The sequence below is a fragment of the Pan troglodytes genome, chromosome 16 (assembly GCF_028858775.2).
Source record: "Pan troglodytes isolate AG18354 chromosome 16, NHGRI_mPanTro3-v2.0_pri, whole genome shotgun sequence".
Taxonomy (NCBI): domain Eukaryota; kingdom Metazoa; phylum Chordata; class Mammalia; order Primates; family Hominidae; genus Pan; species Pan troglodytes.
This window is the reverse complement of record NC_072414.2, coordinates 77046395-77073856: the sequence shown is the minus strand read 5'-3', so window position 1 is coordinate 77073856 and position 27462 is coordinate 77046395. Positions and strand designations below refer to the sequence as shown.

The 27462-nt window shown below is 56.6% G+C and overlaps 1 long non-coding RNA gene and 1 pseudogene across 1 annotated transcript; one reads left to right on the top strand and one right to left on the bottom strand.

The window, feature by feature from the left end:
* The first annotated feature begins 766 nt into the window (after positions 1–766).
* On the top strand, positions 767–23679 carry LOC112207859 (A disintegrin and metalloproteinase with thrombospondin motifs 7-like; annotated as a pseudogene).
* On the bottom strand, positions 13108–27249 carry LOC134808473 (uncharacterized). Its single transcript, XR_010151480.1, has 2 exons — positions 25794–27249; positions 13108–13433 (listed from the first exon to the last, which is right to left on the bottom strand). It is a non-coding gene; the product is annotated as an uncharacterized LOC134808473 (long non-coding RNA).
* Between the last annotated feature and the right edge of the window lie 213 nt (positions 27250–27462).

The following is a 27462-nucleotide window of genomic DNA, read 5'->3' as shown; positions in this document are numbered from 1 at the left end:
ATTACAGCTGTGGGCCACCATGCCTGGACTTTTTTTTTTTTTTTTTGAGATGGAGTCTCGCTCTGTCACCCAGGCTGGAGTGCAGTGGCACGATCTTGGCTCACTGCAAGCTCTGCCTCCTGGGCTCACACCATTCTCTTGCTAGCCTCCCAAGTAGCTGGGACTACAGGCACCCACCATCACGCCCGGCTAATTTTTTGTATTTTTAGTAGAGACAGGGTTTTACCATGTTAGCCAAGATGATCTCGATCTGCTGACCTCGTGATCCGCCCACCTCAGCCTCCCAAAGTGCTGGGAGATTACAGGCGTGAGCCACCGCTCCTGGCCCATGCCTGACCTATTTTTATAGACACAAGTTCTCGCTGTGTTGTCCAGGCTGGTCTCAAACTCCTGGACTCAAGTGATCCGCCCAACTTGGCCTCCCAAACTGCTAGCATTACAGGTGTGAGCCACTGTGCCCAGTCTATTTTTATAGAGACAGGAGTCTTGCCATGTTGCCCAGGCTGGTCTTGAACTCCTGGCTTCAAGCAATCTTCCTGCTTTGGCCTCCCAAAGTGCTGGGATTACAGGCATGAGCTACTGTGTCTGGTCTAAAGTCTTTATTGATAACATTTTGAGTGATACTGATTAAAAAATAAAAAAGTTTTACCATAGATATTTGCGTTAGCTTTTTTATTGTTGTATAACAAAATACCACAACATAAAGGCTGAAAAATAACACATATCTCACAGCTGCACACAGTTTAGCTGGGTCCTCTCCTTAGGGTTTCACATTGCTATAATCCAGGTGTCAGCTGGGGCTGCAGTGTGTCTCATCAAAGGGCCAGCTGGGGAAAAAGACTGACTTCCAAGCTCCCTCAGCGTGGCTGGCAGAATTCATCTTTAACTGTAGGACTGAGGTCTATTTCCTTGATGACCTTTGGTTCTGAATTGGGAGCTGCTCTCACCTAGGGACTGCCTGAAGCTCCTTGTTGCCTGGCTTATCTGTAGACTGTCTTACAACATGGCAGCTTGCCTCTTTAAAGCCAGCAAGGGCTTCTCCAGTCTGCTAAGATAGTATCTTATATAGAACATAACACAGGAGTGACATCCCATCACTTGTGCGATATTCTTTTGGTTAGAAACAAGTCAGGTCTCCCATCCCAGCACTTTGGGAGGCCGAGGTGGGCGGATCACTTGAGGTCAGGAGTTCCAGACTAGCCCGGCCAACATGGTGAGCCCCCATCTCTACTAAAAATACAAAAAAATTAGCCAGGCGTGGTGGCTAATCCCACCACCTGTAATCCCAGCTACTAGGAAGGCTGAGGCAAGAGAATCACTTGAACCTAGGAGGTGGAGGCTACAGCGAGCTAAGATCGTGCCACTGCACTCCAGCCTGTGTGACAAAGTGACACTTCATCTCAACAACAACAACAACAACAGCAACAACAAAAAGAAGTCAGGTCTTGCCTACTCTCAAGGTGAGGGGATTGTATAGGGTATAACGGGTGATGCATGAAGATCACGGGGCCCATCTTAGAATTCTGCATACTATAGTATTCTAATAATCTCTAATAGATGTCCAATAATCTCTAATAGATGTCTAATAATCAGCAGAGAATATTTTCAGTTTTATCTTCATTGAGTACCATTTTTTTAGATTTATAACTAATAAAACATTATTTTTATATTAATTACATTTCCTTCGCTTTCTTGTGAGGGTTTAGAAATTAGTCTATACATTTATCCTGGGCTGTATTTTTCTGTGGGCTTTCTAGGGTGTGATGTGAGTACACAGAGTTTACACGCACCTCACTGAAACCGTTTTTTTTCCTTGCAGCACTGTAAGGCTGTGGTAACATAGGCTGGACACGGTGACTCACACGTGTAATCCCAGCACTCTGGGAGGCTGAAGCAGGCAGATCACTTGAGGCGAAGAGTTTGAGACCAGCCTGGGCAACATTGTGAAACCCCGTCTCTACTATAAAAGTACAAAAGTTAGCTGGGCGTGGTGGTGTATGCCTATAGTCCCAGCTACTCAGAGGTTGAGGCAGGAGAATTGCTCGATCCCAGGAGGTAGAGGTTGCGGTGAGCTGAGATTGTGCCACTGAACTCCTGGGTGACACAGCGAGACTTGGTCTAAAATAAATAATAGTAATAATAATAATAATAATAATAAAGAAACAAACAAACAACGTAAAGGGACTTAAATTCTTAACTCTTGGTTTAATGTTACTTGACTTCCAAAGACTAACAGATTAGTCATATATAGTGCCGGTGCAGGTATGGGGAAACTGGCACTCAAGTTGTTAAGTTTAACTGGTACTTTCAGTTCTGATGTGTAGTTTGGCAGCATATCAAAATTAAGAATTTGCATTTGCTTTGATCTAGCAATTCCATTTATAAGGATTTATCCTACAGAAATATGTGGTTAAGAATATTCAAAGCAGAATTGTTTAATGTCAAGTAAGTAGAAGAAACCTAAATTTTCATCAGTGCTATTGATTAGATATCAAGTCACTGATGCAACAGAATTTTACATAGTTGATTAAAAGAATGAGGCATGGCTGGGTGCAGTGGCTCACACCTGTAATCCTAACACTTTGGGAGGCCGAGGTAGGAGGATCACCTGAGGTCGGGAGTTCGAGACCAGCCTGACCAACATGGAGAAACCCTGTCTCTACCAAAAATACAAAATTAGCCAGGCATGGTGGCCTGTGCCTGTAACCCCAGCTACTCAGGAGGCTGAGGCAGGAGAATCACTTTAACCCAGGATGGGGAGGATGTGGAGAGCCAAGATTGCACCATTGTACTCCAGCCTGGGCAACAAGAGAGCAAAATTCCATCTAAAAAAAAAAAAAAAAAAAAAAAGAATGAAGCACATGTATTATGGCCATGAAAAGTTTTCTGTAAGTTTGAAAACTTCAATTTTTTCAAGAGCATTAAAAGAAAAATTTCCTTGTAAATAAAGTAACAGCTTTTTCCTGGTCCATAAAGAAAATACGACCTGGAAAGAATAGATCTTATATTTAAACAAAACAAGGCTTTGATTGTGTTAATACAAAATAAAATATGACAAGAAAAAAATTAATTTTTTGTTAAATTCATTGTACTCAAGTTGGAAATCCTGGCTCCTTTCTTAGATACATACTATCTAATTTTAAGTTGTTGTTGTTGAGACAGGATCTCACTCTGTTGCTCAGGCTGGAGTGCAGTGGTGCAATCATGCTCACTGCAGCCTTGACCTCCTGAATTCGGCGGATCCTCCCACCTCAGCCTCCTCAGTAGCTGGGACTATAGGCATGTGCCACCTAATATTTTGTATTCTTTGCAGAGATGGCGTTTCGCTATGTTGCCCAGGCTGGCCTCCAATTCCTGGACTCAAGTGATCTGCCCACCTTGGCCTCCCAAAGTGCTGTGATTATAGGTTTGAGCCACCATACCCAGCCTCCAAGTTTTAATATAAACATATTTCTTAATTTCACTGTGGAAGGGGTCACATGACAGTAAAAGAATGCTTTAGAAATTGTCATATCTACAATGCATGGATCATTGGGACATCACAAGAAACTTTTCCTGTATTCTATATAGAAGACAGGAAAATCCTTATAAAGTTATCTTGAAGTACAGGAGCAATTTCTAACATTTTGGGTTTTTTGGCAAAGCACAATGTAGCTTTAATAAGACTAATGAGGACCAGGTTGTCATCTACAGGGACTAGACATCTTAATATCTGTTTTCTGTTGGAGGGCTGGAGGGGCAGGATACATCCAAGCACTGTGGAATCTGTTTTCCATGTGTGATGTACAGGTTGAAAAGCAGTCTTCCATTTGCACAAACGGAAAGTAACAAAATTGTTTAAATTAACCAGAAGTCTGTAACGAGGTTAAGTAAAGGCTAAATGTTGTCGTTTCTTGTTTATCATTAGGAACACGTGATGATGGTAGTGCTGGTGATGAGGGTGACTGGGCTCAGAAATGATCATAGGTACACCTAGGTTTTGAGGCCTAATTTTCTTGTTTCTGGAAATGAGGTTAGAAACAAGAGTACTGATCAAAATCTCCCTTGGCTATTACTGTTAATATGGTTTGCATCTAGAATGACACAGAAAGCTCATTACCCATATCTTTTCTATGGCAGTGAGGAAAACAGAGTAAGTTCATGAACATAGGGATTTAGCCTTGGGTAACGAGGAAGGGTATGAAGCAAGGTTACTGACATTTCTAAATGTCTGGAATCCGATTTGAGGCTGGGCACCGTGGCTCATACCTGTAATTCCAGCACTTTGGGAGGCCCAGGTGGGAGGATTGCTCGAGCCCAGCAGTTTGAAACCAGCCCGGGCAACATGGCAAGACCCCGTCTCTGTAAAAAATACAAAACATTAGCCAGGCATGGTGGTGCGCACCTATGATCCCAGCTGCTGAAGAGGCTGAGGTGGGAGGATCGCGTGAACCCAGGAAGTTGAAGCTGCAGTGAGTCATGTTCACACCACTGCAGTCCAGCCTGGGTCACAGAGCGAGACGCTGTCTCAAAAAATCAATCGATCGATCAACCCGACTGTGGCAGATGAAAAACTTGGCAGTTTGATTTGGAGCTCATGGAAACTTTCAATTAATCTTTTCCCATATTTTGAATTTCTAGAGCAAGGAGACTGGCTTTCACAGAGGTTTGGGTTGAATTCAGTTTTCTTCAGAAGAACTTCAGAATGCACTACAACAGGAAAATCGTATTCTAGATGGAGTCAAGTCAATCTGTTTATATATCAGATATATCTATGATATACATGTAGCTACTATCTGATTATGTATCAATTAAATAGATCATAAATGTGGAATGATGGGGACTTTGAGAGATTTGTAACTGAAGCTGCCTTCATGCTCGTTAGAATGGTGGGGTGGAAGAGTTCCCAGTTTTAAAGGAGAAGTACAAGAAGACCCGTAATGGTTAGCAAGATATACAGAACACAGTGGACATAGCAGCACACTTCTCAAGTCAGGTGAGCTGGGGCTGAAATCTTGCCTTTCCCGCTTATTATGTGATCTTGGGCCAGATTGATTTACTATTTTATTTTTTATTTGTTTTCATTGAGCCTGGGCCTTTCTATGCTGCAGGTTAGTTTTGAACTCCTAGCCTCAAGCTGTCCTCTTGCCTCAGCCTCCCACAGTGCTGGGGTTATAGGACTGAGCCACTGTGACTTGCCCAATTTACAATTTTTAATGGAGGGTGAGGGAGTCAAAAGAACAAAAAAGATGGTAAAGGGAATTTGAGGAGAAAACAAATAAAACAACAAGGTACAAATAAAAACTGCCTGAGTTCTTTCTACTGACTCCCTCATAAAAAGGAGATTTTCAGATCGAATGTTTTTGCAGACATTGCCTTTCCTTCCCTACAGTGCTTATTTTTTTCAGCTCCAGGTTCAAGCTCAAAGGCCTAAAGTTTTCCAAACATCTGAAGAAGAAGAAGATTTTTGAGACTGTCCTAGCCTATTACATAAAGGAAACATAACCGAGAATTTTGTCTAAAGGTTTTTATTTGAAACAAATATTTGCACCAAGCAAGAGCTTCTTTTCCCCACTCCAAATTAAAACACAGCGCAACAGGGGCCACATTTATTTGGCAGGACAGTTCCAATATGTGAACATCCTCCTCCTCACTGCCGTTGGGGTGACTTGACTCATAAGCAGGTGTTCTTACACAAAATGTTAACCCGAACTGCTAGTGTCACACAAAAAGAAGTGCTCTTGACTGTGTATGTGGGCCAGCATGTTCTACACATGCTGAAAGGTGGGAGAAGCACAAATACAACCCACTCTTTAAACAAACTAAACAATTCAAAGTAAAGCGTTCTATCCCCGCCCCCTCCCCACCCCCGCCTTCTCCAATAATAAAATGTAGCATCGAGATTTGGTTTGGATCCTGACCATTCACAAAGTGTTGCCCCGTGGGACTTGCATCATTAGGGTTATGGATGATCACAGTTCATTTGCTTTGAAGAGACGCGTGTCTACTCCTTCCTCCTCTTCTTGCCTTCATGCTTATGTTCTTTGGGGCGGCTGCTGAGGGTCTTTGAGAGCCACCATGCTGTCTGGCTTCTTCCAAAAAGTTGTCCAAATCAAAAGAATCTTCTTCAAACTGAATGGTCCTTCTCAGCCTCTTGGCCTCTCTGCCTATGGTCTGAACCGGAAAACTCCTTGTCAGGAACAAATCTAGGAAACAAGAGAAAAGACTATGAACTATTTTGTTTTCACTGGTGTAAACACTGAAAAGGAGTTGTACAGCTTGATACCTGTTGGTCTTTATTCTGGTTTCTAGGTCATCACCATACATGTCCTTGTCCAGATTTTTACTGGACCTATAAAAACTCTGGACCATATCTTTACCACCCCTCTAGGCTTGATCATAAACATTATAAATTTCATCTTCTACACCTGCAAATCCACTGTCCATACCCTGTAGAAAAGTGGATGACATTAAATGAAAATATAAACATCAATTATTAAAAGATGAATCTGACAACATTCATGTGAAGAGTAAACTCTTGCTAATTCATTGCTCAAATTTTCCACAATCTGAACTGCGAATTTTAAAAAGGTCTTCATTGGACTACACGTGGTGGCTCACACCTGTAATCCCAGCACTTTGGGAGACCGAAGAGGGCAGATCACTTGAGGTCAGGAGTTCAAGACCAGCTGTGGCGTGGCATACAGAGAGCCAAGCAGCAGTGCATGCAGCCTATGTGAGTGTGGGGCCCAGGGTGCCCTGGGCAATGGGACAGAGGGACCCAGGCAGTCAGCCGATTGCAGGAGCTTGGCTCTGTCCCAGCCCCTGGCTCTTAGAAGTGTCCTCATAATGGTCAGTCTGAGTGTCCAGGCCACCTTGAGTCACTTTCAAGGAGTGTTCTGAGGGCTGACAGGGTCCCCACTGCCGACCCCTTTGCAGAGAGGGGGACACTGAGGCCCAGAGACTGGAGACACTCAGCAGAGGCCACGTGGCAAAGCAGCTGCTGGCTGGAAGGAGGCAGGAGAGGGCAGTGGGGAAGAGCATGGGCCCTGGACCTTAGATGGCTCAGGGTTCGAATCCCCTCTTCACCCCTTCTCTGGGCCTCCATTTCCCCACCTGTATAATAGCAGTGCCCATCCAGTAAAGTTGTAGTCAGGGGCAAATGCAGTTTATGCAGGCCAGCCCCTCAGCCCTGCAGCTCATCTGTAGTGGGCACTCAGCAGGAGGGGCTTGGTGGCCTCAGAGGCACAACAAGGGTCTGAGATGAGATGGAGCAGCTGGGAGGATGGGACAGCACTGAAGGGGTGGCCTGAGGTGAGTGACTTCACCTCTCTGGATCTCTGTTTCCCCATCTAAATGGGAGGGCGCAGGGGGTGTGAAGATCTGGTGAGAAGCAGAGGCCAGTGGTACTGTAGACCGAGGCACTACCCGGCTGATCTTCACTTCAGGAGGCCACCCGGGGCAGGCATGGGGTTCACAGCCAGCCCCACCCAGGGCCCTGCGCTTACCCAAGACTGGCCTGTGCCCCTCCCTGCCTCCTGGCCTCCAGGTCTGAGCTGGGTGGGGGCCAGCGACCCTGGCCTAAATGTGGAGGATTTCAGGAGCTGTGCTCTGTCAGACCTTTCAGCTGGCTGGGGCTCTGGGCGCTTCCTTTAGACCCAGGCTGGGGGTACTGCCACCAGGAGGAAGGCTGAGGACTCAAGGGCTCGTTAGGATGCTGGTGTCATGGGCTGGAGACTCGGAGTAGTCCCTCCAGCCAGTGCCAGTGATGCCTGCAGCTTGTCCCAGCTTCTCAACAGCCCTCTGCAGGGGCAGCCCCAACCCCACTTTATACATGAGGAAACTGAGGCCCAGAGGGTGGCCGAAGACTTGTCCACGATCACACAGCAGGTTGGGGGCAGAGCTCAGGCTTCCTGCTGCCACCTCCCCACAGGTCCTTACAGACAGGGAGGGTGTGTCTGGGCCACAGGGTGGGCAACCCAAGGGAGGGGAGCAGCGTGCACAAAGCTGGGCAGCAGGGATCTTGGGGTGTGGGTGCAGGAGGAAGCTGCTTGCTCTGGGCTGTGGCCATGCAGTAGCACTCACTGGGCCCTCACTGGGGTCCACCCCGGTTCTCCCCACAGGCCCAAATACAAAGGCAGATACTGTGTGGGTAAGCGGAAGCGCTTCCGCCTCTGCAACCTGCAGGCCTGCCCCGCTGGCCACCCCTCCTTCCGCCACGTCCAGTGCAGCCACTTTGACGCTATGCTCTACAAGGGCCAGCTGCACACATGGGTGCCCATGGTCAATGACGGTGAGTGCTGCCTCCCATGGAAACATTGAGACTCAGAGGGCGGCGAGCGGGGTGTGGGTCCAAGGTTACCCTGTGATGCAAGCAGGAGACCCAGTCTCCACCCCAAGCCTGGGCCACTCCCACTGTCCCCTGGGGCTGCTGCTGGCCCCTAGCTCCCCAGTCTGCAGCCTTGCAGATAGCTACCAGCCCAGCCGGAGCCTCCAGCATGTTTGTGCTGCTTGGGAGCCTCCAGCCTGCCATGGATGTGTGTCACGGAGGGGTCTTCCTGGTGGCCTCCATACTCCTGCTCCAGCTGTTGCTGTGACTCTTCTACTTGGGCCCCCAGTGAACCCCTGTGAGCTGCACTGCCGGCCCGCGAATGAGTACTTTGCCGAGAAGCTGCGGGACGCCGTGGTTGATGGCACCCCCTGCTACCAGGTCCGAGCCAGCCGGGACCTCTGCATCAACGGCATCTGTAAGGTGTGCCTGGTTAGGAAGAGGCTCTCCCAGCACTGCCTGCCCCCAGCCCCACTGGCGGGCCCCAGGTTCTCTCCTGGTCCTCCTCGGGCCACCCTCCCCATGCTCTACCATCGGGCTTCCCAGCCCCTACCCTCTATGACCCCTAAGGCAAAGCCCCTACCACGCCTCCTGGCACTGGGGACCCCCCCCAGTCAGGCCTCGCCCCACTGCGTCTCCTTGGATGCCTGCACCAGCACCGCCCCAGCCAGGAAACCGGAGCCCAGGCAGTGGCTTGACCTCTTGCTAGCTGGCTGACCCCAGGCAGTGGTTTGCTCCCTGATAGAGGGGTTAAATGAGGTGGCACAGGTGACATGAAGGGCTCTGAGCCCCAAAGAGTAGCCCTCAGTGTTTGGTAACAATTTATATTCTTATTTTTAATAACAACGATGGCCTCTCCTCTTTGCCCATGTCTCCAGCCACCTACTTGTCCTTGCTTCTTGCCCTCTAAACCACTGGGGTATCAAGGCCTGGGCTCCGAGGAGGACCAGGAGGGAGGTGCCAACCCCCAGTGCCTTTGACGTTGAAATTCCCTGCACGCGCTGCTCAGCAGCCCGTGGCGTGTCAGATCCCCTGCCTGCCCGCAGGCTTTGCAGAACTCTTCCCTTCTCTTGTCTCTTGTGATGCTCATGACATGCCTTTAAGGGAGGGGTGGGTCTCCCTGTCTCACATCTGAGGAAACTGAGGCTCAGGGAGGTAGAGAAGTTCACCTGGGTCAGAGGCACAGCTGGGGTGGGGCAGGGCCAGAGAGAGGCCTCCCAACCCCCACTCCCAGCTTTCTTCTCCTGACCCTGGCTGGCTCCCGGTGCTGGGGCCACAGAGGGCTGGCCGCCAGCACCAGGGGCCTCCCCTCCTCGTGTGTTGCAGAACGTGGGGCTGTGACTTTGAGATTGACTCTGGCGCTATGGAGGACCATTGTGGCGTGTGCCACGGCAACGGCTCCACCTGCCACACCGTGAGTAGGACCTTCGAGGAGGCCGAGGGCCTGGGTATGCGGTGGGACCACTGTGGGGAGGGGTGTGCTCTTCACCTGGTGGCCCCTTCCCCATCTCCCCCGGGCCCCTGTCCTTGGCCTCGTGGCCCCCACCCAGCCTAGAAATGGCTAAGCAGGGAGGGCTTGCTGGGGTGGATTCTTGCAGGAGTCAGGGGACCCCTGGCCCACATGCAGAGACCTGTCCCCATGGGGAGTCTTCCTGTCCCAGAGACCCCAGGCAGGGCCACCCCAACTTGTGTGTGGCCCCTGGGCCTTTCAAAGAATGGTCGTCTCCTCCTGAATCTTCTGAGACCCCAGCTCCATGCCCTCACCTCTGGTCTGTTTTGCACATGTTGCTGAAGTACTGACTGTGTGCTAGGTGATGAGGACATGCAGGTGAAGCGCTCAGTCCTGAAGGGGAACAGAACCTTCTGGTGTGATCAGTGCAGTGGAGGGAGGCCCAGAGGGCTGTGGGAGCACTGAGGAAGAAGGTCCTGGCCTGGGGAAGTCAGGGAAGGTTTCCTGTAGGAGGCGGAAGTTGAGCTGAATCATAAAACTCAGAAGAGATGGAATGGGCATTCCAAATGGAGGAAAGAGCTTGCGCCAGAGCCCTGGAGGCAAGAAGGGAAGGCAGGGCCCGCTATGGGGCCTTGAGTGCCAGGCTGAGAAGCTCAGATTTCATCCCAGAGATGCAGTGCAGTGTGGTGGATAAAGCACTGGCCCTGGAGGCAAGAAGGGAAGGCAGGGCCCGCTATGGGGCCTTGAGTGCCAGGCTGAGAAGCTCAGATTTCATCCCAGAGATGCAGTGCAGTGTGGTGGATAAAGCACTGGCCCTGGAGGCTGCTTATATTGCAGCAGGACGCTCATGCACGTTACTCTTCCGGTCTGCCTCACTTTGCTCATCTGTAAAATGGGGATAACAATAGTACCATGCTATAGGGCCGTTACCCATGAGCTTACACATGTGAAGTGCTGAGAGTAGTGCCCGGCACGTGATGGGTGTGATGGAAGTGAATGAATAAAAGCAGGCCGCGTGGGGATGAGGAGGGTGTCCCAGGAGAAAGGCCTGGGCACTTTGGTTTTTTTTAGAAAGAGAATGCCAGCCGGCCCTTAGAGTAGGGGATGGATCCAGCCTTATGATGAGACCAGTTTAGGTCCCCAAGAGAGGAGTGACGGGGCATGGCCACGGGGTCAGGATTTATGGCACCTCCGCAAGGTTTTGGTGACCCATGACCGATCCGAGCAATTTGGGGAGCTCAGACTTTAAAGCTAATGGCGAAATCTTTGGCATCAGCAGGCGGAGGCAAGTGGGGAGAGATGTGAGGGGAGCAGGTGGGGATAGGCAAGCTTCTCACCCTGGGCACAACCCTTGCCTGACAGGGTATGTGGACGTGGGGCTGATCCCAGCCAGCACACGTGAGGTCCGCATCCAGGAGCTGGCTGAGGCTGCCAACTTCCTGGCACTGCAGAGCGAGGACCCGGAGAAGTACTTCCTCAGTGGTGGCTGGACCATCCAGTAGAACGGGGACTACCAGGTGGCGGGGACTACCAGGTGGCAGGGACCACCGTCACATACGCACGCAGGGGCAACTGGGAGAACCTCACGTCCCCGGGTCCCACCAAGGAGCCTGTCTGGATCCAGGTGCCTGCCTCCCGAGGCCCAGGCAGGGGGAGCAGAGGCGGAGTCCCCAGGCCCAGCACCTCCCATGGTAGGTCTCGTCCTGGAGGAGTGAGCCCTGGGTTAGTCACAGAGCCTGGCTCTGAGCCAGACCCTCCTGCTGAGGCCTCTACCTCGGTTTTCCCATCTTTAAAATGGCCCAGCTGTGTAGCTGCAGTTCACAGAGGTGGCTGGGGTCAGCTCCTTTAAGACTGGGTGGATGGAGAAGACACCTCGTGCTCACGGGCCCCCGCCTGCCCACCCAGCTGCTGTTCCAGGAGAGCAACCCTGGGGTGCACTATGAGTACACCATCCACAGGGAGGCAGGTGGCCACGGCGAGGTCCCGCCGCCCGAGTTCTCCTGGCACTATGGGCCCTGGACCAAGTGTACAGTCACCTGCGGCAGAGGTGAGAAGTGGGGCAGGCACAGCCCCGCCAGCAGGGGCTTCATCTCTGGACAGGGACACTGGCTTCAGCTCCCAGCTCACTGCTGGGCCACCATGGGTTTAGAAGTTTGCTTCTCTGAGCCTCAGTTCCCCATCTGTGAGATGAGGCTAGCAACCGCCCCATGCCCCAGGCCCACTGGGAGGGTAAATGGATGAGGCAGGTGGGTGCTGGCTCGCGGCGTGTGCTCAGTGTGCTGCAGCTCTTGGCGTTCTCCCTCCAGTGGACACAGCTCCCCCTTGATTTTGTCCTTGCTCAGCTCCGGCAGGTTTTGTGCCTGCATTTCTGCTGCATCCCGGAGACCAGTCCAGTGGCCCCTCACTACACTGACTTATTTCCCTGAACTGTTTATGAAAAGTAGGGCAATTTCATTAACTCTGACTCTTCCTCCCCATATTTCCCTCAGTCTCCCCCCATGCTCCTCAGTCTCCCCTCTCTGTCTCTTTGTCTCCTCCCCACTGCTCCTCAGTCTCCCCTCTGCCCCTCCGTCTCCTCCCATACTCCTCAGTCTCCCCCCATACCCCTCAGTCTGCCCCCATACCCCTCGGTCTCCCCCCACTATCCCTCAGTTTCCCTCCGGCCCTCCAGTACCCCCGCCACGCCCCTCAGTCTTCCTCCCCCGGCTCGGTCTCCCCCGCCATTCCTTGGTCTCCCCCCAGCCCCCCAGTCCCCACCCGACGCCCCTTGGTCTTCCTCCCCCTGCTCGGTCTGCCCTGCTGTTCCTCGATCTCCCCACACCTCAGTCTCCCGCTTTGTCTCTTAATCCTCCCCTTTCCCCCTCAGTCTTCCCATCGTTGACACTCAGTATCCTCAGGGTCTCAGAATCGGGAATCTGAGATACAGACATTTGAGCATTCCTTCAAATGCTATTATGATGACAAAGTGAAAATGGAGAACTGGGCAGATACCTTCCAAAGCTAGGAAACCCATTTTATCTAATACAGCTGTCTTTATTTTATTTTATTTTATTTTGTTTTATTTTATTTTATTTGAGATGGAGTCTCACTCTGTCGCCCAGGCTGGAGTGCAGTGGCGCGATCTCGGCTCACTGCAGCCTCCGCCTCCCAGGTTCCAGCAATTCTCCTTCCTCAGCCTCCCGAGTAGCTGGGATTTACAGGCACGCACCACCATGCCTGGCTAATTTTTTATTAGTGGTAGAGATGGGGTTTCACCATGTTGGCCAGGCTGGTCTTGAACTGCTGACCTCAGGTGATTCGCCCGCCTTGGCCTCCCATAGTGCTGGGATTACAGGCGTGAGCCACTGTGCCTGGCCTAATACAGGTGTCTTTAATTGGACAAACGTGAAAACCAACAAATACATTTGCAGCACTAGACATTTGGGGAATTGTCTTTCAGCAAATTGGCTGCTTTGCAGGTGGACCACTTAGGAGCGTCTGCAGAGGCAAGTGCCCTGTGGTGGCTGGAACAGACAGGGGTTCTTTGTCTCAGGCAGGAAGTCCCAGGTGCACAATCCAAGCTGGCGGGACCTGGAGCTGACTGGCCCTCAGCCACACCATCCTTGCCATAGCAGCCTCCCCTCCACTCCTGCTTGCCACAGATGGTGTCCTCCCTTCCAGGGCTCTTGCAGTGTTCTAGGCAAGAAGAAGGAGAGAGGAAAGGGCTGACTCCCAGCGAGGGACTTGGGCCTTTTTCTCCTGAGCCAGGACTGTGTCCCAGACCCCCCTAGTTGCAAGGGAGCGGCAGTGGGGTGTGTTTTCAGCAGGTCCCACTGCTGCCTTGAATAAAATCAGACTCTGTTGGTGAGGAAAGAGGGGGATGGATGTGGGACTGGCAGCTCAGGGGAGGGACAACTTACTCTCGGGACCACGGGGCAGGGGGTGGAGCAGAGAAGGCAGAGCCACCAGCAGATGGGGTCCTGCAGCTGGGCCTCAACAGGCAGTATGGAAGTGAGTGTCCAAGGTGAGGAACGTGGCTGTGCAAAGTCCCCAGGTTGGACAGTGGCAGAGGATGTAAAGGACTGGAGCAGTGCCAAGGCTGGCGTGGGGATGGAGAGCAGGGGCTGTCCATTGATGCCCCATTTCTTGTCCAGACATTCTCTGAGCCATTGGGAAGGGTGTGGATGGTGGGACCGTGTGTCAGTGGCCCCTGGACACACTGGGCCCTGAAGGCTCAGGCAGCGGCTCCTCCAGCCATGAGCTCTTCAATGAGGCTGACTTCATCCTGCGCCACCTGGCCGCATGCCCTTCACCCGCCTCATCACCCAAGCCAACCCCAGGAAGGAGCAGAGGGAGCTGGTCTTTCATTCTCTTCCCAAGGCTGAAGCCCCAGCCCCCGGTCACCCCTCACTCCAGCCTGGGCCACCCTGGACACTTATGGTCCTCCTCGTTGGGTCCCTGGCTGTGGAAATAGGCCTCAGGTCACGTTCAGTTTCCCTGAGGGGAAGGTGGCAGGAGCCACGGCTGGGTTTGCATGCTAGCAGCAGCTGGCATGGATCGAGCTCTTAGGATGTGCCAGGCACGGGCCGAGCCTGCACATGCAAGAACACATGCAGTCCTCCCTCCAGGACATGGAGGAGGCAGGATTGTCGCTCCCACTTCACAGAGGAGGACGCTGAGGTTCAGAGAGGCCAAATGAGCTGCCCAGGCATCTCAGCTAGGTTGCAGAGGGTCTGGGCACCCAACCCACTAAACCTCCACACTCTGCCACCCCTCCAGGGGCAGTCAGAGGGGAAGCTACATAGGAGAGGGGGTGGGTGAGAACCAGGAGGACAGCAAGGAGGCGACGGTGGAGGTCTGCCTTCATCCTGACATGGGCAGTAAGGCATCCTGACATGGGCAGTAAGGCGCTGTTCTGGGAGGGTTCTGGCAGAGAGGGTGTCTTTGGGTCTTGGGCGGTGGGCACCTGGGTGCCAGTCCCAGGCTGAGCGCCATGGCCCCTAGGTGTGCAGAGGCAGAGTGTGTACTGCTCGGAGCGGCAGGCAGGGCCCGTGGACGAGGAGCACTGTGACCCCCTGGGCCGGCCCGATGACTGCCAGCGGAAGTGCAGCCAGCAGCCCTGCCCTGCCAGGTGAGCCCGCCCCCATCCCCCACCAACTCCCCACCCCCAGGCATCCTGGGTCTGCCACAGGCCCCTACATCTGGGTCCCCGGAGGCCCTGGGGAGGAGCAGAGGGAGCCGGGCTTTCATTCTCTTCGCAAGGCTGAAGCCCCAACCCCCGGTCACCCCTCACCCCAGCCTGGGCCAGCCTGGACACGTATGGTCCTCCTCTTTGGGTCCCTGGATGTGGAAATAGGCCTCAGGTCATGCTCAGTTTCCCTGAGGGGAGGGTGGCAGGAGTGGAGGGGCTGTGCCTTGTCACCAGACTTTGAGGGCAGGACACTTACCTGAGCTTGGAGCTCTGGAGAATCATCCACTGGCTTCTGGCACTGTCCAAACCCCGTGGTCCTGGAAACCCAGCCTGGCCCTCCCTGCTGGTGAGCCTGCCAATGCCACCTGTCTGATGCCATACTGATGAGACCTGTGTGCCCTCAGCAGGTGGTGGGCAGGTGAGTGGCAGCTGTGCTCCAGCTCCTGCGGGCCTGGGGGCCTCTCCTGCCAGGCTGTGCTCTGCATCTGCAGCGTGGGGCTGGATGAGCAGAGCGCCCTGAAGCCACCCGCCTGTGAACACCTTCCCTGGCCCCCTACTGAAACCCCTTGCAACCACCACGTGCCCTGTCCAGCCACCTAGGCTGTGGGGAACTGGTCTCAGGTGAGTGTGGGATGGGAGGGGGCCCGCCTCCAGCTCCACCCTTGGTCTTCAGCTACAGGGAGGCAGACAGCCTTCCTGGAGACCTTGTGGGTGGGAGGGAACCTGGGCATTCCAGGGTCCAGCCCCTGACTCTAAAGCCTCAGGGATCAGGAAGCCCCTGGCAAGCATGGCCACAGTCATGGCCTTGAGCTGGGAAGGGCCAGAGAGGGCTGGCTGGGGTCTCTGCCACTCTGACATCAGGCAGTGGACAGGTTACCCAGCCTTGCCCCAGTGTCCCCTGGCAGCCTGCCTCCCAGGCTAAGCCCCTCACCCTGGCTTCCCCGCAGTGCTCAGTGACATCTGAGGAAGGGACTCAGCACCGAAATGTCCTCTGCATCAGTGACACCGGTGTCCCCTGTGACGAGGCCCAGCAGCCAGCCAGCGAAGTCACCTGCTCTCTGCCACCGTGTCAGTGGCCCCTGGACACACTGGGCCCTGAAGGCTCAGGCAGCGGCTCCTCCAGCCACGAGCTCTTCAACGAGGCTGACTTCATCCCGCGCCACCTGGCCCCACGCCCTTCACCCGCCTCATCACCCAAGCCAGGCACCATGGGCAACGCCATTGAGGAGGAGGCTCCAGAGCTGGACCTGCCGGGGCCCGTGTTTATGGACGACTTCTACTACGACTACAATTTCATCAGCTTCCACGAGGATCTGTCCTACGGGCCCTCTGAGGAGCCCAATCTAGACCTGGCGGGGACAGGGGATCGGACGCCCCCACCACATAGCCGTCCTGCTGCGCCCTCCACGGGTAGCCCCGTGCCTGCCACAGAGCCTCCTGCAGCCAAGGAGGAAGGGGCACCGGGACCTTGGTCCCCGAGCCCTTGGCCTAGCCAGGCCGGCCGCTCCCCACCCCCACCCTCAGAGCAGACCCCTGGGAACCCTTTGATCAATTTCCTGCCTGAGGAAGACACCCCCATAGGGGCCCCAGATCTTGGGCTCCCCAGCCTGCCCTGGCCCAGGGTTTCCACTGATGGCCTGCAGACGCCTGCCGCCCCTGAGAGCCAAAATGATTTCCCAGTTGGCAAGGACAGCCAGAGCCAGCTGCCCTCTCCATGGCAGGACAGGACCAATGAGGTTTTCAAATGATGAGGAACCCGAGGGCTGCGGAGCACCCCACCTGCCCCCGAGACCCAGCCCCACGCTGCCCACTTTGTACCCGGTCAGCAGCACCCACTCCTCTCCAGTCCTGACGTGGCGGAGCTGTGGACAGGAGGGACAGTAGCCTGGGAGTCAGCTCTGGAGGGTGGCCTGGGGCCTGTGGATAGTGAACTGTGGCCCACTGTTGGGGTGGCTTCTCTCCCTCCTCCTCCCATAGCCCCTCTGCCAGAGATGAAGGGCAAGGACAGTCCCCTGGAGCCGGGGACTCCCACCTTCCCAACCCCAGGACCAGGCTTATGGGACCTTCAGACTGTGGCAGTGTGGGGGACCTTCCTCCCCACAACCCTGACTGGCCTCGGGCACACACCTGAGCCTGCCCTGAACCCAGGACCCAAGGGTCAGCCTGAGTCCCTCAGCCCTGAGGTGCCCCTGAGCTCTAGGCTGCTATCCACGCCAGCTTGGGACAGCCCTGCCAACAGCCACAGAGTCCCTGAGACCCAGCCGCTGGCTCCCAGCCTGGCTGAAGCGGGGCCCCCCGCGGACCCGTTGGTTGTCAGGAATGCCAGCTGACAAGTGGGAAACTGGAGCGAGGCAAGTGGTGTGGGCTGGGCGGGCAGGGAGTTTGCGCGGGACCTTGGTGGCTGTTTCCTCATCTGAAAATGAGCAGAGTGGGACACAGGCGCCGTCTGTCTCGCCTTCCTTGGGGCGGGGGTTCCCAGGATTAGGGGAATGAGGGGACCTGGGGCCCATTCCTGGGCAGCACAGGGGGCCTCAGGGAAGGCAGGGGCAGGCACACTCTGGCAGCACAGCATGCCCCAGGATGGAACTGGCTCAGACAGCTGTGCAGTGGGGAGGGTCCCTGTGTGGCCGCCAGGCCCAGTCCTGCCCAACAGGCCGCAGCTTCCCTGAGGCTCTGCCTGGCTCCTCCAGGCTGGACTCAGCCCACTGCTACCTGGCTCTGCCCTCAGTGGCTCCACCCTCCTTTGGCAGTGACCTGCAGACGTCTGAGCTGCATGAAAGAAGCTGGCTAGTGCCCCCTCCCTGGGTCCCCAGATGGTCGCTGCAGGAGAAGCAAGCTTCTGCTCAGATTCCTAATTTTGGGGTGGGAAGGGGCAGGCTGAAGCCCACAGGGCTTGTTTTGCGCGGGGATAGCCAGCGATTTGGCTGCTGGTACCAGGACCCAGCCTTCCTTCCCTGGTGCCTCTGGGAAGCGACGAGGCTGGTCAGGATAGCTGGTCAGGGGTGCCCACAGGGTCTCCTCCCCCGAACCTCTGCACCAATGACACTGGAACACAGGCCCTTTGTCCCATGTGAGCAGGGACGGCTGGTTGCTGGGGGGATTTGACTTTTCATTCTCATGGTCTTCCTGGGAGGTGGGTGGAGGAGCCTATTTTGCAAATAAGGAAACTGAGGCCCAGAAGAGGGCCCCTGTCTTGCTGAGGTCTTGCTAGCCTAGGTGGGTAGTTTCCTGGCTGTGGAGGCCTGGCGAGGATGGGATCTGCCTGGCTTTCACGGGTCTGTGCCCCGTAGTGCTCCACCACCTGTGGCCTGGGTGCCCTCTGGAGGCCGGTGCGCTGTAGCTCCAGCCGGGATGAGGACTGCGACCCTGCTGGCCGGCCCCAGCCTGCCCGCCGCTGCCACCTGTGGCCCTGTGCCACCTGGCACTCAGGCAACTGGAGTAAGGTGCATGAGGATGGAGCCAGGACAGGCATCCCCAGGGCATGGGGTGGAGCCCTGGTTCCCCACGGCCTGTGTTCCGAGAGCGGCAGGGAAGGGGAGGGCTCCAGGCTGCATGTCTACGTGCCTGATCGCACCGGATTCCGAATCTCTTGGGAGTCATCTCATCTTTGTCTGGCTTGACCTGTCTCCTTTCCTCTGTATCTTTGACCCCATCTGGACTTGTTCCTCCCTTTCTCTGTCTGTCCCAGCCCATGGCAGCCCCTGGCCATGCCACCTTTTGCCTGGGGCCTGCCAGCCTTGGCCTCTCGCTGGGGCTCTTCAGGGATTTGCCCCCGGCTGGGGCGTGGGTCTGATGCCTTTCCTGCCACACGCCTCACGGGGTCATGCCTGTGGGCCTGCACGTGGGGATGTGTCCACACAAGTCTCTCGGTCCCCAGTGCTCCCACAGCTGTGGCAGAGGTTCCTCAGTGTGGGACATGCAGCATGTGGACACGTGGGACCTCCGGCCACTGTGGCCCTTCCGTTGTCAGCCTGGACCTGCCAAGCTGCCTGTGCACTGGCCCTGCGGGGCCCAGCCCTGCCTCAGCTGGTACATGTCTTCCTGGAGGGAGGTGAGGCCTGGGCGTTGAGTTGGGGGGAGGGGACACCCTCAGACCCTGGCTGTGCCCTGACTCCTTCCCTGCCCACCCAGTGCTCCGAGGCCTGTGGCGGTGGTGAGCAGCAGCGTCTGGTGACCTGCCCAGAGCCAGACCTCTGCGAGGAGGCACTGAGACCCAACACCACCCGGCCCTGCAACACCCACCCCTGCACACAGTGGGTGGTGGGGCCCTGGGGCCAGGTGAGCCAGGCTGCGGGGGGGAGCAGGGAGCAAGTGCTTGGTAGTGCCTGGTCAGTCCTGGGTTGGGTGAAGGAGCTGTGGAGTGTGTGCTGTGAGCCAGGCTCTCTGTGGCCCCTGCACATGCAGCAGTCAGTGGACGAAGCCCTGCCGTGCTGGTGCTCACACCTGACAGGGAGAAACAGACAAGGAAAGGGCAGGTGTGCTGTGATGTCAGGGAAGGCCTTCTGAGGAGGGGTCTGGGGTCGAGACCCGAGGGAGGAGTCAGTGATGCCAAGGACAGGGATCGAGGGGACAGCAGGTGTGAAGTCTGAGGCAGGAATGATGAGCTTGGGGAGATCAGGGAGCCCAGCAAAGGCCAGCGGCAGAAGGGGGCAGAAGAGGGGCCTCGGATGGGCAGGACACCTTCTGCTGGGCCTGTTTGCAACTGAGGGGTTCAGAAATGTCAGATTTGGGCCCTGAGCTGGGTCCGGGAGTCAGCTGGGCCAGCGTTTGAGTCTTTGTCCGACTGGCTGCTGAGTGACTCTGGGCAGGTTGCTTTGCTTTGCTGGGTCAGTTTTCTCATCTGTAAAATTGGGACGGTTTTGGGAGAGGAGGGTCAGGAGGATTAAATGGAGGAACGCAACAAAGCACAGGGCCGGGCACAGCACGACACTGGCACAGACTCAGCACATGTTTAGGGCTTTCAGACCTGCACCTGTTAACAACAAAGCCTGGCGGGCTGGGCCGCGGCTGTGAAATTGTCTCCACCCCTCCTGCCCATGGGCTGCGGCAGGTCCTCTGCCCTGTCCCTCGGGCACAGCGGTGTCTCGCCCACGTCTCTGCTCACTGCTGCATCAGGGCTCCATCCCGGGGCCCCTGCCCAGGCCTCTCAGGCATGTCCCGTGTGAGGGGCTCACTGCCCTGCCGCCCCAAGGGCTGTCCCATGGTTCTCATGCCCCTTCCCTCTGCAGCAGCCGATCCCACAAGTGAGAGTGGGGTTCCAGCACCAAGTGGGCTCTAGGAATGGGAACAGGTCCTCCAGGAGGCACTGAGAGGGCGGCTGGGAGCAGGGGCAGGCCAGTCAGGCACAGGGCGCAGGGACGGCTTCCCAGAGGAGGTGTCCCTGCCCCCACTGCTAGGGCTGGCCCTGGAGACACTCATTCCTCCCCTGCTCCCCCCAGTGCTCAGGCCCCTGTGGTGGTGGCATCCAGTGGTCACACACTGGTCAAGTGTGTCAACACCCAGACGGGGCTACCCGAGGAAGACAGTGACCAGTGTGGCCACGAGGCCTGGCCTTGTGAGCTCCCGGCTGTGTGGCACCGAGGATTGTGAGCCCGTCGAGCCTCCCCATGAGTCCCCCGACCCCAAGCTCTCTGCTGAAGTGAGGTGGGGCGGGAAGGGTGATGGGGAAATTGGGTCTTCAAACCATTGCACCCACGGCACCGGCTGGCTCCATCTGTAGTCTGGGCTCATGAGCCACTGGAAAATCCTGATGCCACAGGATCCCATGCTGGAGGCTGGGCTGTGCTGGGAGTCAGTCAAGAGGAGTCCCAGCTACACAACATCCCGCAGGCAGCTTTCTGACCTCCGGTGAGTAGAGGGAGTGGCCTTGGCCCCTGATTTGCTGTGTGAACCTGGGTAAGCTCTTTCCCCTCTGGGTCTCAGTCTTCCCACAGTGAGACCAGGGATGTCCCTGAAGCTGTGTGAAAACTGGGCCTGGGTGAGTCCCTGTCCCCTCCCCAGCCCTGGCCTGTCCATTCCCTGGCCAGAGGACTGCCTAGAGTGAGCAATGGAACCACAGGAAGGGCCTCCCTTCCAGGGTCCTGCTAATCCCAGTGGTGGGGGGTTTCCTGGCCAGCTGGGTCCTGGTGGAAGGGCCTGAGCTAGAGGTGGTTCTGGATATCCCACCCCCCCGCCTCCAACACACACACACACACACACACACACTCACACTCACAGACTTCCTGCAGCCCCAGCTGCTCTCAGCAGTGCTGAGGGCAGGAAATGGGGTGGCCCTGGAGTGTCACCTGGGCTCCCCTCACCAGCTGTGTGGCCTTGGGCTCCATTTCCCTCTCAGGGCCTTCATGTGCTGAATAAAGGGGCTGCCAAGCCCCATCCTTGCATAAGTGAGGTCTGGGCATGAAGGGCGCAGCACTGCGTGGGGATCCAGGTGGTGCTCAGGGAAGGCGGCTTTTTCCCCTTCCCCAAAGCCACTGTCATCCCCAATTGCAAGGTCAGGGAGAGGGCCTGGGGCTGACCCTGCCAGTCTAAGGAATCCAGGAGCTGTGGCCTGAAGAGCTGCGGCCCCTGTGCTATTGGCTGTCTGCCCCCTGAGCCTAGGACAGAGTCCTCAGCCACGGCCCTCAAGCTGGCATTCGGGGCCCCCTGCAGTCTCCCCAGTCTGCCTTCTCCCCTTGTCCAATGCAGCCTTCTCTACCTGCGCTGGCTCCTGGGCAGCCCTCATTTGGGCTCAGAGTGGCCCCTGCCATGCCTCGCTGCCATGCCTTGCTACCCTGCCTCTGGCAGGGGTGGCCTTCCTGCCACAAACCCCATTACCTCAAGGCCCAGTGGCAGTGCCCCCACCCTGTCCTGCCTGCCCTCAGCACGCACCCAGCCAGCATCTCAGAGCACTCTTGTGTGCTGCCTGAGCTGGGTTCTGGCATCACATCTCTCGCCTTCATGGCTAGAGCTGGCCACAGGGAGTGGGGTGGTTATGATCTCAGGGGATGAGGACCAGATGGGGCAGAGAACAGGAACTGAGGCCCCTGGGGGCCTAGAACCAAGGACGGATGGCCCAGGAGGCTCTGGGCTTGCAAGGTCTCCCAGGGGCGGGTATGAGTGGGCTGCAGGGAGTGGGCTATGGGGGCTGGTTAGGTGGCTGAACTGGAAGCTGTCCTAAGTGAGGAGTTTTCTGCCACCAGTGAACAGTGGAGGGGCAGCTGGGAAGGTGTCTTGGACTTTGAGACCTGGAATTCCCAGGATGTTTTGCTGGTCTGTGGGATAGTTGGCGGGACAGGGGGAAAGCCGGGAAACTCCAGAGTGTGCGGTCGCTGCAGTGACACAGCATGGCCACATCCATTTGCTGTGGAGGTGGGGTTGACAGAGGAGGGAACCGAGGCCCAAGAGGTGAAGCAGCTTGTCTGAGGTCACCCCGGGCGACCAGGATGCAGGCCTGCAGATGTGCACTTTGGAGCTCTGCCTGGAGCTGGGGTGGAGGAGCCTGCCTGCTGCCTCGTGCCCTCTGCCGGGCCTGAGGGATGTCCCTGGCACAGGGCTGGCTGCTGTCCTCCCGCTCTTCCTCCCCAGGGAGGTCTGCTGGAGCAAGCAGGGCCCAGGCGGCAGGTGGGGGCTGTCAGCAGTGGCAGTGGCATCAGGAGCAAGGCCAGGAGGCTGGAAACAAGCCACTTCCCAAAATGGCTGTGATAACCACGGGGCAGGAGGGCCCAGCCAAGCCTCAGCCCTGACAAGCACAGCCTGCAGCCGGCCTCCCTCCCCACTGGGCCTGGGCTTAGTCCCTGGTTTCTGCTGACAGCCTGTAGGGCCCACTCTGTCTAGGCTTTGTGGCCCACCTGGGAAGTGGGAGGCTGGCCTGGGAGATGGGACCTGTGACTCAGAACCCGAGGCTGTGTACAGCCCCTGTGGCTGGAGGTGGTCACGGAGGTCTGGCAGGACAGATGCACTGGGGCAGGGGGCGGTGGCGGGAGTCGGGGGCAGAGGCCGCTGCAGGTTGGCAGGAGGCCCCGGGACCGCAGTTCTGTGCCAGGATCTGTCGGGGAACACCAGGGGTGAGCAAGGATGGAGATAGGATGGCAGGGCGTCGCCCTGGGCAGGCTCTTTAACAGGCATGTGAGGGGGTCAGGGTTGGGTCTCAGGACCTTTCCTCCAGAAACCTCAGCCCAGCAGCACCCGTTCTCGAGTCCTGGGGTCGGCCGTGAGTAGGTGGGACAGAGACACCAACAGTTGGAGACCTGCAACTCCGGTTTGGGAGCCGCTCCAAAAACCGGGGCTCTCTGCTTGGTGGAGAGCTGCTGGAGCCTCCTTAAGGTGGTTGGGGTGGGGAGCCAGGTTCTGGGTACCCCAAACCACTGATTCTGATGCCTCTCTGCCCCCCCCCACTCCAGGCTGTGAGCGGGACCGCCTGTCCTTCGGGTTCTGTGAGACACTGCGCCTACTGGGCCGCTGCCAGCTGCCCACCGTCCGCACCCAGTGCTGCCGCTCGTGCTCTCCGCCCAGCCACGGCACCCCCTCCCGAGGCCATCAGCGGGTCACCCGCCACTGACGGTGCCAGGATGCACAGACCGACCGACAGACCTCAGTGCCCACCACGGGCTGTGGCGGAGCTCCCGCCCCCTACGGCCTAATGGTGCTAACCCCCTCTCACTACCCAGCGGCAGGCTGGGGAGCTCCTCCCCCTCGAAAAAGGTATATTTTTATTCTAACAGTTTGTGTAACATTTATTATGATTTTACATAAATGAGCATCTACCATTCTAAAGCACAGTGTGACTTCATCTTGGATTTGGGGAATCTTAAAAGTGAGAAACTCTTCCTCCGACCCCTCTGCCCAAAACTCCACCGCTGCAGCACCTCGGCAGGCGCGGCTTTTCACCTGCTCCTCTGGGGCAGAGCTGCAGGGGGCAGCGTAGCAAACGAGTCCCTGAGAGCATGGCATCTGGTGAGGCACGGAAGGCCTCGGAAGCCGGGGGGCTGCTGCCCAGGGAGGCCTGTCTGCAGAGGGTGGGGTTCTGGGGGCAGGAGGGTCTTCTGGGCAGGGGCACAGCTTGGCCCTTACTTGCTGCCTGCCTTCAGCTCAGGCTCCCAGCCTTCCCTGGGGCCCCACTCTGTGGTCCTCAGAGACCTGTTCCACAGGGATTGAGCCCACCTTGTCACTTGCAGGGACTGCCCCCTGGAGTGGTGGGGACTGGGGCCCCCATGGGCACCTCCCTGGCTCTGTCTGTTCTATCTGTTGACTCTTCTGCAAAAAGCGGGCAGAGAGGGGAAGAGCAGGCTGGCCAATTTTGCCCTACTGTGTCCCCATGTGTCCCTTCATCTCTGTGCCCAGAGATAGGGCTGGGCTAATTGCCACTGCCTTGGAGTGGCCCCTTTCCCACCACCAGCCCAAGCAACAGGTTCCTACCATGCTGATCTATGGTCCAGCACCTGGCACCTGCCTACCCACAGCCCCTTCCCCTCCCATAAAATCTAGTCCCATGGAGCCAGACAGTGGTGCCCACAGCTGGGAACAGATGGGCATGAAGGTGCTTTGAAGAGGGTCCTGGCCTGACCAGGGGCGGGAGGCTGGAGAAGGGGCGGACACTGTCCTCCCAGGCCCAGGCCCAGCCCTGGATCCGACCCTGGCCTCTGGCTGTGAGCCTTAGACTCAGCCGTTGACAATTTCCTCCTCAGCCCTCCCCCTGGAAGGTGTTACGCCCCTTCTACAGGTGGGGGACACTAAGGTTCAGAGAGGCCACCCTGCAGCCTACAGGGGTCACCTTTCACATTCTACTCTCCAGGGTATGACATCCCTGGACGAAAAGCAAGTGTAGCCCTGGAGCCTGCATGTGGCAGCCGCGGCCGCTCAGGGCTGGGTGTATGCTGGGGATGGAGAGGACACCACTGAAAATCACTCCTGGCTGGGCGCGGTGGCTCACACCTGTAATCCCAGCACTTTGGGAGGCTGAGGTGGGCGGATCACCTAAGGTCAGGAGTTTGAAACCAGCCTGGCCAATGTGGCGAAACCCCATCTCTACTAAAAATACAAAAATTAGCCGGGTGCAGTGGTGGGCACCTGTAATCCCAGCTACTTGGGAGGCTGAGGAAGAAGAATCGCTTGAACCTGGGAGGCAGAGGTTGCAGTGAACTGAGATCACGCCTTTGCACTCCAGCCTAGGCGACAGAGGGAGGAGACTGCGTCTCAAAGAAAAGAAAAGAAAAGAAAAGAAAAGAAAAAAAATTACTCCTTAGGGACTGAGACCAAGAAAGAGCATCAGAGGCTGAACCCCTTGGTGATGAGCGTCTGTCCCAGGACTTGGAAGGGAGGGAGGGGAACGTGGCCAGGGGGGCTGCCTGCAGGTGCCTGTCCTGCTGCTCCTCAACTCAACATGCTCGCCTCATTTCACACCAACACGCCCCATTCTCAGAGGAGGAGCCCAAGGCTCTAAGAGGAAGTAACTGGCCCAAGGACACATGCCCTAGTGACACAGGCCCATCCTAGGCGCCGACTGCCCACCTCCAAGTTCCAGGCCACGCTGAGCAGGTGAAAGAGGGAGAGGGCCCCGAGCAGGCCCCAGCTATGGCTTTGCACAGAAAGGGCAGCCTGCCAGAGTTCACGCAGGAAAGCAAGTTGCTGGGAAGGCTAGCGTGAGTCCCAGCCCCGCTGTGCTGACCGAGGGTGGAGGAGCGTCAGGCGTGCTTCCTGTCTGCCTGCAGCAGCCAGGCTGGCCCAGCAAGACCTGGGGACCCACGCTCTGAGTCATGGGTTCCCAGGCCTTAGTCAGAACTGCCCCTGGTGGCAGTCCCTTCCAAGGGGTAAGGAGCAGGGCCTGTCGACTTGCTCCTGACCCACACACTGAACCAGTCCCTAGGAACATTATCCTGGGCATGCCGTACCTGTCGTGCAGTCTGAGTCATGCTGCCAGGGCAGGTATCCAGCTCCCAGCCTGGGAGTGCTGAGAGCCAAATCCACTGCAAAGCAGGGGTGATAGTCAGGGTCCCACCTCATCTATCTGTCGGCAATCCAGTGGTATCTAGGTGAGAGTCCCATACACACGGTCATCCCACAACACACTCCACACTCCACAGGCCAGGTGGGGACACACAGCCCCCTTCCCTCCCTCCCAGGTACCACCATAGCTGCTAGTGTGTGACCGAAGGCAGGGTCCCTGGCCCCCGCTGAAGCACTATCGCCGACCAGCAGGCTCACACACCTTGGCCTGTTGCTCCTAGGGGTCGCCTGTGCTATTCAGCCAAGGGGACCACAGTGCCTGCTGGCCCAGCTGAGCTCCGCCTAGCGAGCCCACCTGCCTCTCCTGCCATGGACTCTCCCTCTTCTGCTTTTCCCAGCAGGAAGGGCCCAGCCTCACCTATGCAACCTGCAGCCCCACCCCCGCCAACCAGTTGAGGCTCCCCTCTTAGACTTATAAGTCTATGGCCAGTGGCATCCGGCTACCTGCCCTCCCTGCCTTCCCCAGGGTCCCTTCAGAGGACCCTGGGATTTCGGACCACCCAGAGGGGCCTCTGGCACTCACTCCAATCATCCATCCCTTATAGCTTCACCATTTTTGGTTCAAGCAGTGTTCCCTTTCTATCAGGCCTGGTGGCTGTTGGGTGGGGCTCCCCAAGCAAGAGGTGGCCCTGGGCCGTGAGTTGGAAGACAGGGTGACCAGAGAAGAGAGAAGCCCGAGGGGGCTGAGCATTCGTCTGAACTATGGGTGGACTGCCTGGGTGCCATGAAAGAGGCCAGCGTGTATGAGCTGGGGAGGGCCGCCGCAGCCCCCAGGCACTACCTATGAAGCTCCGGCTTCTCCCTCCATCTTCCTCCCCTTTCCCTTCCAGCCCCTCTTTTCCAGGAACCTTGCCATGCCCACACCTACGCCCTCCCCTCCCCGGCCCTCCACAGCTGCTGCAGCGCACCCATACTCTGCACTTGCCTCACCAGCTCTGGCTTTTCTCTAACCCGTTTTCTCTCTGCTTTCTCTCCAACTGCCAGCTGATCGGGTCAGGCAAGTCCATCCCATCCTGAGAGCCCCAGGCCCCACTTCGACCTCTAAACACATCCCTCCTCTTCTCAGAGACCTCCCTTTCCAAGCCTGCCTGGGCGGGTGTCCTGTGACTTGACAGTGGCTCCCCCAGCCCCAAAGCCAGCCCCCTTCATCTGTGACTTAAGTCTGTTGTAGCGGTGAGCTGACACGTCCAGGTTTGACCATTGCTGAAAACTTGTGCCCCCTCTGTGGTATGCCTCTGCCCTGTTCTGTAAATAGCTATAAATTCTCATATATATACACATACACATACACACACACACACACACACACACATATATATATACATATATACATGTGGTCGACTGCCTCACCTCTAGAACTGGGAATCAGTCCCCGTGCTGTGCTTGTGGAGTCTTGTAGCCCAGCAAGAGGAAGCTGTCTCCTGACATCGCCCCTCCAAAGTGCACCACCTCCAGTGAGCTTCCGGGACATGCGCGGCCTGTGGACAGCCAGCCCCTGCCATCCCTCCCGCCCTTCTAGCCAAGCATGGCGGCACTGTGCAGGCAGCCGTGTGG